At 40.7% G+C, this 9,874-nt stretch overlaps 1 protein-coding gene across 1 annotated transcript in view; it reads left to right on the forward strand.

Annotated features, from left to right (window-relative positions):
- Nucleotides 1-9,874, forward strand: part of IRS1 (insulin receptor substrate 1) — a 56,565-nt gene that overhangs the window by 4,468 nt on the left and 42,223 nt on the right. The window lies entirely within an intron of this gene.

The following is a 9,874-nucleotide window of genomic DNA, read 5'->3' on the forward strand; positions in this document are numbered from 1 at the left end:
GCCCCAGCAGCGGTGGCCGTGGCACCTCAGGTTGGTTTCCTGGTGCGTTTTGGCCTTAATGTCTGCAGCACGTTTGAATGGCAGAAGCATCCAGGAGCACGGCATCCCTGAGGGTGTCCCAGCTGCTGGCCCTCGCCCGGGTGCTCCTGTTCAGGCGAGGGTACAATACTCTGCTGTGTTGCCCCATTTCTTTACTTTTTAGAATTAATTGTGCTTCAAAAGTATGTGCAGGGGGGAAAAAAAGGAAAAAAAAAACAAACGTGAGTTGGCTAAATCATAGGGCTGGAAACAGGAAACTCCCATTGTAATCCTGGTTTGGTCAGTAATCACTCTAGTGGCCAAGGTTAAAGCAGTCAACCGTGCGGGCTCTTGCTTTCCCATGTGCAAAACACAGCTAATGGCATCTACCTCACAGGGCTGTGATGAGTGTTAATTCAGTTTTGTTTGGAAGGTGCTTTGAATTTGAAAACAGACTTCAAAGCCTTCTGGCACTTGTGTTTCAGCTGATACTAAGCGTGGCTGTCCCATGCTTACAACAGCCTTGTAAACTGCGTAAGAAATGGACCATATGAACTGTGTCTTTGGCAGTGACTGATATATTCTATTTTTTTGTTGAAGGTTTTCATTTTTACTTTGGGAAAAACTTCTGCCAGGCTGTCACACGTTGATTACAGGTGTATAAGATGAGTAGGACCATTGTGGCAAGCAATGTGATGTTTTTGCTACACGGGAACTTTATATGCCACACGTAACAAATATATCTTGCTTAGAGCTCCTGAAGTACAGTGTACCTGTGTGAGTTCTTTCCTGAAAGGTGAAGACCATTTTGGTGCAGCAAGTGCTAGTAGATAGCTACCCTGTTAATATAGTGATGCTCGATTTTAGCGGTTTTCTACACACTTGAGCAGCAGCAATCACAGTAGTTTAAGTAGTTATTATGAATAAGTGTGGTGGTATTATGGGATGAATCTCATACCACTGTTTGCATTGTACATGTAATAAACTTACTATTTGTGTTGCATGTTCCTTGGGCTCCAGGGAACCCTGAATGCGGGTCTTGATACAATGCCTGGGATCATACATTCACCATTTTTATATGTTTTCCATCCGTATAACCTGAACAAAAGTAAAACAGTCGTTTTGCATTTGCTGCTTAGCACTTGCTGCTGTTGGTTGTTAGAGCAATGTAATATTAGGTGTCAGTTTCACATGACCAGTCAATATCAGGTTAATTTCAAAGTCTGAGGTAAGGTTTAAGATCAGCACAGATATTGGTGATCTGGTTGAAATAGTAACTTGTAGGAAATGATTATTTTTGTGGATACCTGACAGGAGTGTGCTGGCTGTCACAATACCTTGTCTGTGACCAGATTTACACTGCCACACCCTTTGTCTGTTCTGGGATGTGCTTGCAAGAGCCTGTCTAGACTGTCTTGGTGATGCCCACCACTGTTACCCTGGAATCTGTATCTGCCCAGGGCAGCACTGGTGTTAGGAACTCTTCAGGAGGGGATTTTTGCCAGAGGATGCAACATGTTGCACTATAAGTCGCATTGCTAGGAGCATCACTTCTCCTCCTCCCTCCTTTCCCCCCCTCTCCCCACCGTTGTGTGCTAAGATTTGGGGAGAAAGTGTGAGAGAAAATCCTCTGTCAGCGTGTGGATAAATGATAAGTGTGTGCAGGAGTATGAGAATGCAAGTCTAGGGGGGAGCAGTGTCATAACTGTTTAGTTACACAGGGTTTTTCCAAAAGCACTGCTTTCTTTTGCTGTAGACAACTTACTCAATTGATCCTGTGTGTCATCTTTAACAAAAAAGCTGTGGCAATGTTTTCCATCATGGTGTTGGGTAAATACCTGCTGTTCAGTGGAGGATCAGGACATGGAAGACCTGATACAAGGACATGCTGAAAAGTATTATGGGGCTGTTTTTCAGAGCAGTGTTGTGAAAGGTAGTGTCTAATAAAGCAATTGCTATTTGAAGTTGGTTCTTATTTCCCAAAATTAGGATTGGACTGAGCAAGCACAGCTTCTCCTGGGAGGTAGGGGAAGAGTCAGGCTATAATTATATGGGGAGTTTGTAGCCATGGCTGTTCCCTTTCCCTTTCCACTATAAAGCTGTGTTAGTTGCTTGGAGCATTCTCAGACATTAACCCTTTAGACTCTTTAACTTCCCAGCCTAGATTTCCCACCATCAGCTGAAACTTTTCTCACAAAATTCAGCCTGACTAGCTCATCTGTTGTTGAGTGTGTTAAGGAAAAAAAACAACAATGTTTTATCCATGTTAAACTATTTTTACAGCTGTTTTTTGACACATCCTCATACCTTTTTTTTTGCTTTGGAGGTGGAACTTAGTTTTGGCAGGGAAATCGGCCCAAGTAGGTAATACCTTATGCCATTCTTGAGAAAATCTGCCTGGAGGTGAGTGATTTACAGGCCTGCAAACAGTCTGTTTGCACATGCCTGAAAAAGTTGTTGAGCACCTTCAGCTAAACTGTTCTCCTGAAAACTCCACGTGCTGTGAGGGTGCTCCAGTTCCCCGAAGCTTTGCATGTCCTTTCCAACAAGCAGCCGAGCGGGCTCTGCTGCCTCAGCCTCCCCGAGCTTTCCCCGTGCTCCCTCTGAGAGGTCAGGCTGCCCAGGCTCTGGCTGAGAGCAGGGAGGCTGCGGTTGTTTCTTCTCCTGGTGGTGCCTGAGCAACGCGAAAGAGGGAGGAAAAGCTACTTGCTATGTTTGCAGGTATGGTGGAGAGGAGAGAACATCCAGACCTGGGAAGAGGTGAAGTTGCAAGTATCAGAAGAAGGGATGCGGAAGGCTGCACTAAGTACCCTCTCTTGGTCTCCATCTCTTTCATGGGTTATTATTTACATTTTTAATCTCAGAAGTGCCAAAAGGGCTGCATGAACTCTTTTTTTTTTTCTTTTTTTTTTTAGAGCAGCCTTCTACCCCACCCCAAAGGCCAAAACTGTTTGTATAACTCTTGGTTTATCCATTCTGGAATTTTCTGTTGTTCCAGACTACAAGACCAGGACCCCAAATGTTGGCCATCCATCTCCTAGCGGGTAAAATTATTGTTGGTGCTTTGCTGTAAGCTAGCTAACTCCTCTCCTCTTCCCTGCTCCCTTGTCCTCCCCCCCAGCTGCCTCCAAGTTGCTCAGGCATTATAATCTGAAGTGTTTTTAAGCTATTTCAAGTGTACTTATTTCTCCTAACATTAAAGATACTGGCTAAAATAATCACATTGTTTCCCAAATTTAATTAAAAAAACATTTCTCCCGCACCCGCAGCATTCCTCTGCACTGTCCAATCCCCTCGCCTTCCCTGTTATATATTCTTGGCTGTTTCCTAACAGCTGGCCCTGCCCTGGCCTTTCTAGCTCTCATCTCTCATCCCACTAAAAGTGCAGCGGTTTCAGTGCAGTCCCAAATGCTTCCCTGCCCAGATGCTTCCCTCTGTTTCAGAGAATTGGGCACTGTTGTGTGCGCCTAGCCTAGCTGGTGACTCTGCGGTGCTTGGATCTTCTGAAAAGTGGACTTTTGTGCTGTAGCTGGAGGCCACATTGCTGCAGCAGCCAAATCCTGCTGGGAAATACCAGCCTGTGACAGGGAGAAAGTGAGGCGAGAGCTGGGGAGGGGGGAAGAGCAGTGTTGCTGCAAGGCGTTTTCCTCCTGCTTGGAGTTTTGCGTGTGAGATGAGCAGATGCTGTGGATATGCCGTGGATCCTGCTTTTGGGATTGCTGTGAGAAGGCAAGACTCTTAGAATGAGCAGGGGTTTTGAAGATGAACTGCTGATAGCTTGGGTTCTAAGTATATAGTCAAAAAATATTCCAAAAAGGAAACCATTAGATGTTGGCTCCAGAGAAACAGGAAAGGCTGTAGTAGGATAGTAGCGTGAATCCAGGTATGTGGCTTTGATCTCCGGAGCTTCAAAGCAAAGTCATTATTCCTCTGCCTCATTTCCATTTTGTTGATGAGTCTGAGAACTCGTGAAAGTGAGTGCTAATAACACCGAATAGAATATGTGTAGTGTGAGCAAGTGGTAACTTGGCTCACTCACAGCTTTAATGATGCCTCTTTTACCCAGTGCATGGGTGGTTTGGGGTTTTTTGGTGATGTAAGAAAATGGAATACAGAAAATGGCATCTATGTGATTGTTACACCTTCTGTCTGGTTCCAGTTAAAGCAAGGCACTACTAAAGGGAAAAGCTAAACATTTGTTTGGGTCTCATGAAAGTACACGTGATGGTAAACAGAAAATTACTCATTTAATTCTTGGATAATATACCTGGTATTTTTATATTTTTTTGTTGGGAGATTGCTTGCTTTTTTATTTTCTTTCTTTAATGGTTTTCAGTAGTTTGTTTTACTTCCTCAAGTTAAAAACTTAAGGTGGAAGAACTGAAACACAGCAAATGCCAAAAGAAGACATGTACAATTAAAATAAGTTTTTTTGGGGAGGTTGTTTCCAGAACTGAAAGAACAGAAGTTTCTGTAGTTTTGGGTCAGCACCAAGGTAAATACTAGTAAGTTATGGAAGTTTTCTATGCTTTATGGGTATTACTGTAGACAAAACAGTACATTTCTTACTGTATGCACACACCAGTTTTTCCCCATGCCTAATTATTTGCCAAAATTGGGCCTGTGTCTCCACATCATTGCGTATTTGCAGTTTTCCTGTTTAACAAGACCACAAGCTTATAATTAATGGGTTTGGGTTTTTTGAGGGTTTATTGTTGGGTGATGTTTTGCTTGTGAGAGTTGTTTTTTTTTTTTTGGAGTTTTTTTTTTTTTTTTTTTTTTTTTTTTTTTTTTTTTTTTTTTTTTTTTTTTTGTAATTTAGACAGTAGATCAGTTCCTTTAATCTAGCTATATTAAGTTGTAGTATTGATTATTTCCCTGTCCCCACCTTGATTTTAATGACGAGTTTCTTGGGACCTTTCTGGTTTGTTTTACTGGCTTAAAAATTAGAACGGTATGATTTATAAACCAATTTGGTTGATTATGAGGTACTATGTGGACTTCTTTGTCACATAGGTTTCATATTTAGTCAGAATTTAAACTGGTTTCTGAATGTGGTTTAAATTTGAAAATGAAACAGCATTGCAGGGCAAGGATGATGTTCTTTTTTAACTAGCAACTGTGGAGAGATCATATGTTTCCTTAGATAACACTCGTAAATAGAGAATTACAACTCTTAAATGAAATGCAGCAAGCAGCTGTGGAGTAGGAATGTTATTTGAGTAATATCTTTAGTATGTTGGGTTGTTTCAGGATTACTTTATAATAGCTGAGATTTTGATATTCATTAGGGCTATACAGTTTTCATGACTTCATAAATACATGAATGCAAGTGCTGAAAGTAAAATGTACTTGAATATTCTTTTGAACAAGTTGCAGTAACTCTACAATAGCTTGTTTGTGAAGAAAGTGGGGTGTTTTTTTCCAGTTTACTGAAGCTCTGAAGTGGATGTGTTCATTACCGACTATTGTGCCGATAAAGCCCCTAGAGAACATAAACTTTAAAAAAATATATTTTTGTGTCCAGTGATACGGAAGAGAAAAATAGATACCCTTTTCCAAAACTAATTTGATACTAGATTTAACCTCTGTTCCAAGTTTCATTGAAAACTAATCATTGCATTTAGATTGGATATTAGGAAAAATTTCTTCACTGAAAGGGTTGTCAAGCATTGGAGCAGGCTGCCCAGGGAAGTGGTTGAGTCACCATCCCTGGAGGTATTTAAAAGACGGGTAGATGTGGTGCTGAGGGACATGATTTAGTGGTAACGGTTGGACTTGATGATCTTAAAAGTCTCTTTGAACCTAAATGGTTCTGTGGTTGTATGATTTGACTGACAGAGTTATGAAGCACAGTCCTCTTTTACAGGAGGAGGGAAAAAGGGGGCAATGGTGTTCAGTGCACCCATGGTGTGGCTAGGAGACTATGGGATGCTGTCATAAGATAATGGGGAATTAGAGGCACAGGCTGGGGAATGATTGTAGAAATTGGTATGGGAGGGAGATGAAAATGAGACCTAGAAATTACTTGGGCGACACAGAGAAACAGGTGTGATGATGTGGGTGGAGAGAATTGCAAGGTGTTAATGATCTAAAGGGAAATGGAATGGTGGTACGTGAAAGTTTGAGGATGAATATAGAGAAATATAGAGAGCTTGGATGTATACAGAGAGTTCATTCTAGAGCCACTCCTTTTACGTGGCAGTTTTCTGAAGGTGTTTTTACTTTTGTATTTTTCTTTTGATCTTTATTACTGGGTTAGGCACTCTGTTTAGAAAGTGTGTGTTTTCCTTACTTGTGACTAGATTATTTTTTTTAAAATATTATTTGGATATTCTGCTGACTTTAACAGGATGATGTGCGTAGTAAGGCAAGCAGAACTTGCCTTCAGCTCATCTTCCCTGAATTCTTTGTCTTGTAGCATCCCTGTCACAACTGCAACAGTAAACCACAGGTAGGAATCTAAATTAAGTACCAGATAAATAAGAATGAGTGAATTTTAACATTAAAAACCTTGGTTTTATAAAATAGATCTAATGAAAGGAGAACTATATTCAGATGTGGTTGGTTTTTTTTTAACTGTAGTAGATGGTGTAGTTGAGGCAACATCTCTGGAGATATTCAAAAGATGGGTTAACATTGTGCTTAGTGACATGGTTTAGTGATGGTTTGGGGGTTTGGGTTTTTTTGGGCTTTTTTTGTCAGAGTTAGGTTGATGGTTGGACTAGGTGATCTTAAAGGTCCCTTCCAACCTAGACAATTCTATGATTCTATTCTGTGATTTTGTTCTTTACATTCTACTACTTGGACAGTTATAAATTTGATTAAAAATGAGATTCATTAGTTTCATAATTTGTCTCACAGATAATTAAGTATAGATTCCTGTAAAATTATTTAGTTTAAAGAATATCTTGTAAGACAAAATTTCAAATGGCAAAATTATTGTGGCTTGTTACAGCAGATCTTGCGTTTATCATTTTGTGGTAAGAGCTACAATACAAATATATTAATATTAACAAATACATCTGAATTCTCAATTTATCAGAATGTTAAAAGCTGGCTTTTGGTTGTCTGTACATAATCTGGTATGTTAAGAGTACCTATTCATAAAAATGAACAGCATTATTTCCCTTTTACATCATTCTGGGGCTTTGATAAGCGGTGATCATGATGATTATTATTTTGAATACATGAGATAGAGGTAGTAAAGGAGAGGCACCAGTAACTTAAAATAAAAAGATTCTCAAGTTTAACAGCTTTACTCTCCGCTTACAGAAATGATGGGAAATACAACAAAAGCCAAGGTGTGAACAGATAAAGGAGATTAAATAAGCCTGGCACTCTTAACTAACTAAAAGATATCTTGATATATATCTCTCTGATCATGTTTGACATATCTAGGTCATGTTCTCTGAAGACTATTATTAGAGATTTAACCTTGGGTAATTGCAAAGTGTATTTTCTTCTGAGTAGTTTTTGATCAGGTAGGCGAAACAGTGAAAGTTTGTGTGTGTTCAACTGCTTGTAATAATTTGGGAGTCTAGTTAAAAGTTCCGGTGTCAGACACCTGAGCTGTAAGGTGAAATGTACCGTTCTTGTGGTGTATCACTCAAAATTTCTTGTGTACATTTTGCCAACTGTTGTAAAATTCCATTTTTTTGGAAGCTGGGGATGTGGAAGAAATGACCTGTTAAGTTTTCAAATAAGACACGCTTCAGGAAGAATGGAATTATGTTGTTCACTTTACCGCTAGTAGAGCTGTTGAAGTGTGCTTGTACATCTAACTGTCTGATGATACATGTTATAAAACGCAGGAAGGTAGTAGTTAGGGAACATCTACAACTTTAATTTACTGTGTTTTTTTTCTCCCACCCCCACTCTGTTTAGGCTGGATATTTGTAACCCACTAGGGCAGCTAACCATTGGACAAGCTTTCTTTGAAATATAGAATGTGTGTGAATAGAAAAAATGTGACTTATCATAGAGTCTAGGTTGGAAGGGATCTTTAAGGTCATCTAGTCCAACCATCAACCTAACTCTGATAAAAACTATCACTAAACCATGTCACTAAGCACTATGTCTACCCATCTTTTAAATACCTCCAGGGATGGTGTGTTTAACCACTTCCCTGGGCAGCTTGTTCCAATGCTTAATAACCCTTTCAGTGTAAAAATTTTTCCTAATATCCAATCTGAGCCTCCCTCGGTGCAACTTGAGGCCATTTCCTCTTGTCCTATCATCTGTGACTTGGGAGAAGAGACTGACCTTCACCTCTCTACACCCTCCTTTCAGGTAGTTGTAGAGAGCAACAAGGTCTCCCCTCAGCCTCCTTTTCTCCAAGCTAAACAACCCCAGCTTCTTCAGCCTCTCCTCATATGATTTACTCTCCAGACCCCTCACCAGCTCCGTTGCCCTTCTCTGGACCTGCTCCAGCACCTCGATGTCTTTTTTGTGGTAAGGGGCCTAAAACTGGACACAGTACTCAAGGTGGGGCCTCACCAGTGCTGAGTACAGGGGGACGCTCACCTCCAGAGTCCTACTCACCATGCTGTTTGTTTTGTCCAGTTTCAGTGGTCTGGTTTTCAGTGTGGTGCACAAATATTTGTTAAGACATAACTATGGGGCAGGAACTCCATAAGCTGGATTTGCCAGTCAATAAAATGCATAATGAGTCCGCTCAGGAGCTGTCCTTCAAAGGCACAGTTCTCTGAAGGAGTAAAAAGCTCAAACACGTGGAGTGGGTGAGGCTAAGCCAGTAATTGTATGGGTTTCTTTCCGCCCTTACTTCACTGAATTGTTGACTTTCAAAAACCTAAAAAAACCCAACAGACCCAACCAACAGCTGCCCTTCATTCTCCTCACAAGATCCTGGATGTCTTTACCTCACTAGTAACACCTGTGTTTAAACAATGGGCCCAGAGCTGTGGAGAAGTGTCTTGGTCGAGAGAATCAAAGACCTTTAGGAAGTGTAGATGGAAGTGGAAGATTGAGTTCATGGCTCTTATGGCATATCTCAACTGGAATACCTCGCTGTTTATCAGTTTTTCAGTGACCACGGAGAAGTGGAAGGAAGACGGGGAGCTTGAAATGCTGTGGCTGAAGCTGTGACTTGCTTCAGTTCTGACTCGAGCTTCCCGTGCCCTGTGCTGTGTATGAGAGATGCAAAAAGACATCTAGAGCGACAGCTGATGTGTATCAGGGAGGGAATCTTTTGGATTAAAACACTGGATGGTAATTCATCTTCAGCCTAGCTGGCTTTCATTTTGAAGAGAAGATTGCTGTGCTATTAAAGGAAATTTTAACCCCTAGATAACGGGGAACAAGCAAGAGAGGAGAACTCTTGGCTTCGGAGACAAGCTGGGAGCTCAGAAGCCCTCTGTATGCACTGCACACTAGGACAGTGCTGCTGGTGCCCAGGCACGAGTAATGGTTAGTCATTTTGCTGAAGCACCTTGAAAATTACTAGCGTGAGGAGACTATGGTCTTCCAGTAACTTCCCAGTTCAGTTTGATGATTCCTGTACAAGTGATCGACAAGGTGTTTGGTAGTCAGTGTCAGCAGTGATGCATGTGCTATGCAAGAGCCTTCATACTGATTTTAAAAAAGAAAAAAAAAAATTTTCTTCAGAAAAGTTTGTGCTGTTCGTAATTAGTGATTCCTCTCCCATAGTTCCTGATCACGAATTCTGAATTACCTGTTACTTCAAAATAGCAAAATGTAGCATTTATGGAGCAGAATGTTATGGAATAATGAGGAAATAAATCGACAAGTTAAGTCAGTTGAGGCTTAGGCAACGTTCTCTTACTTTTTTTTTTTTTTTTTTTTTTTTTGGAATATATCCATCAGGATTTTCCTT

Source organism: Calidris pugnax, unplaced genomic scaffold (genome assembly GCF_001431845.1).
Source record: "Calidris pugnax isolate Ruff unplaced genomic scaffold, ASM143184v1 scaffold398, whole genome shotgun sequence".
NCBI classification, from domain to species: domain Eukaryota; kingdom Metazoa; phylum Chordata; class Aves; order Charadriiformes; family Scolopacidae; genus Calidris; species Calidris pugnax.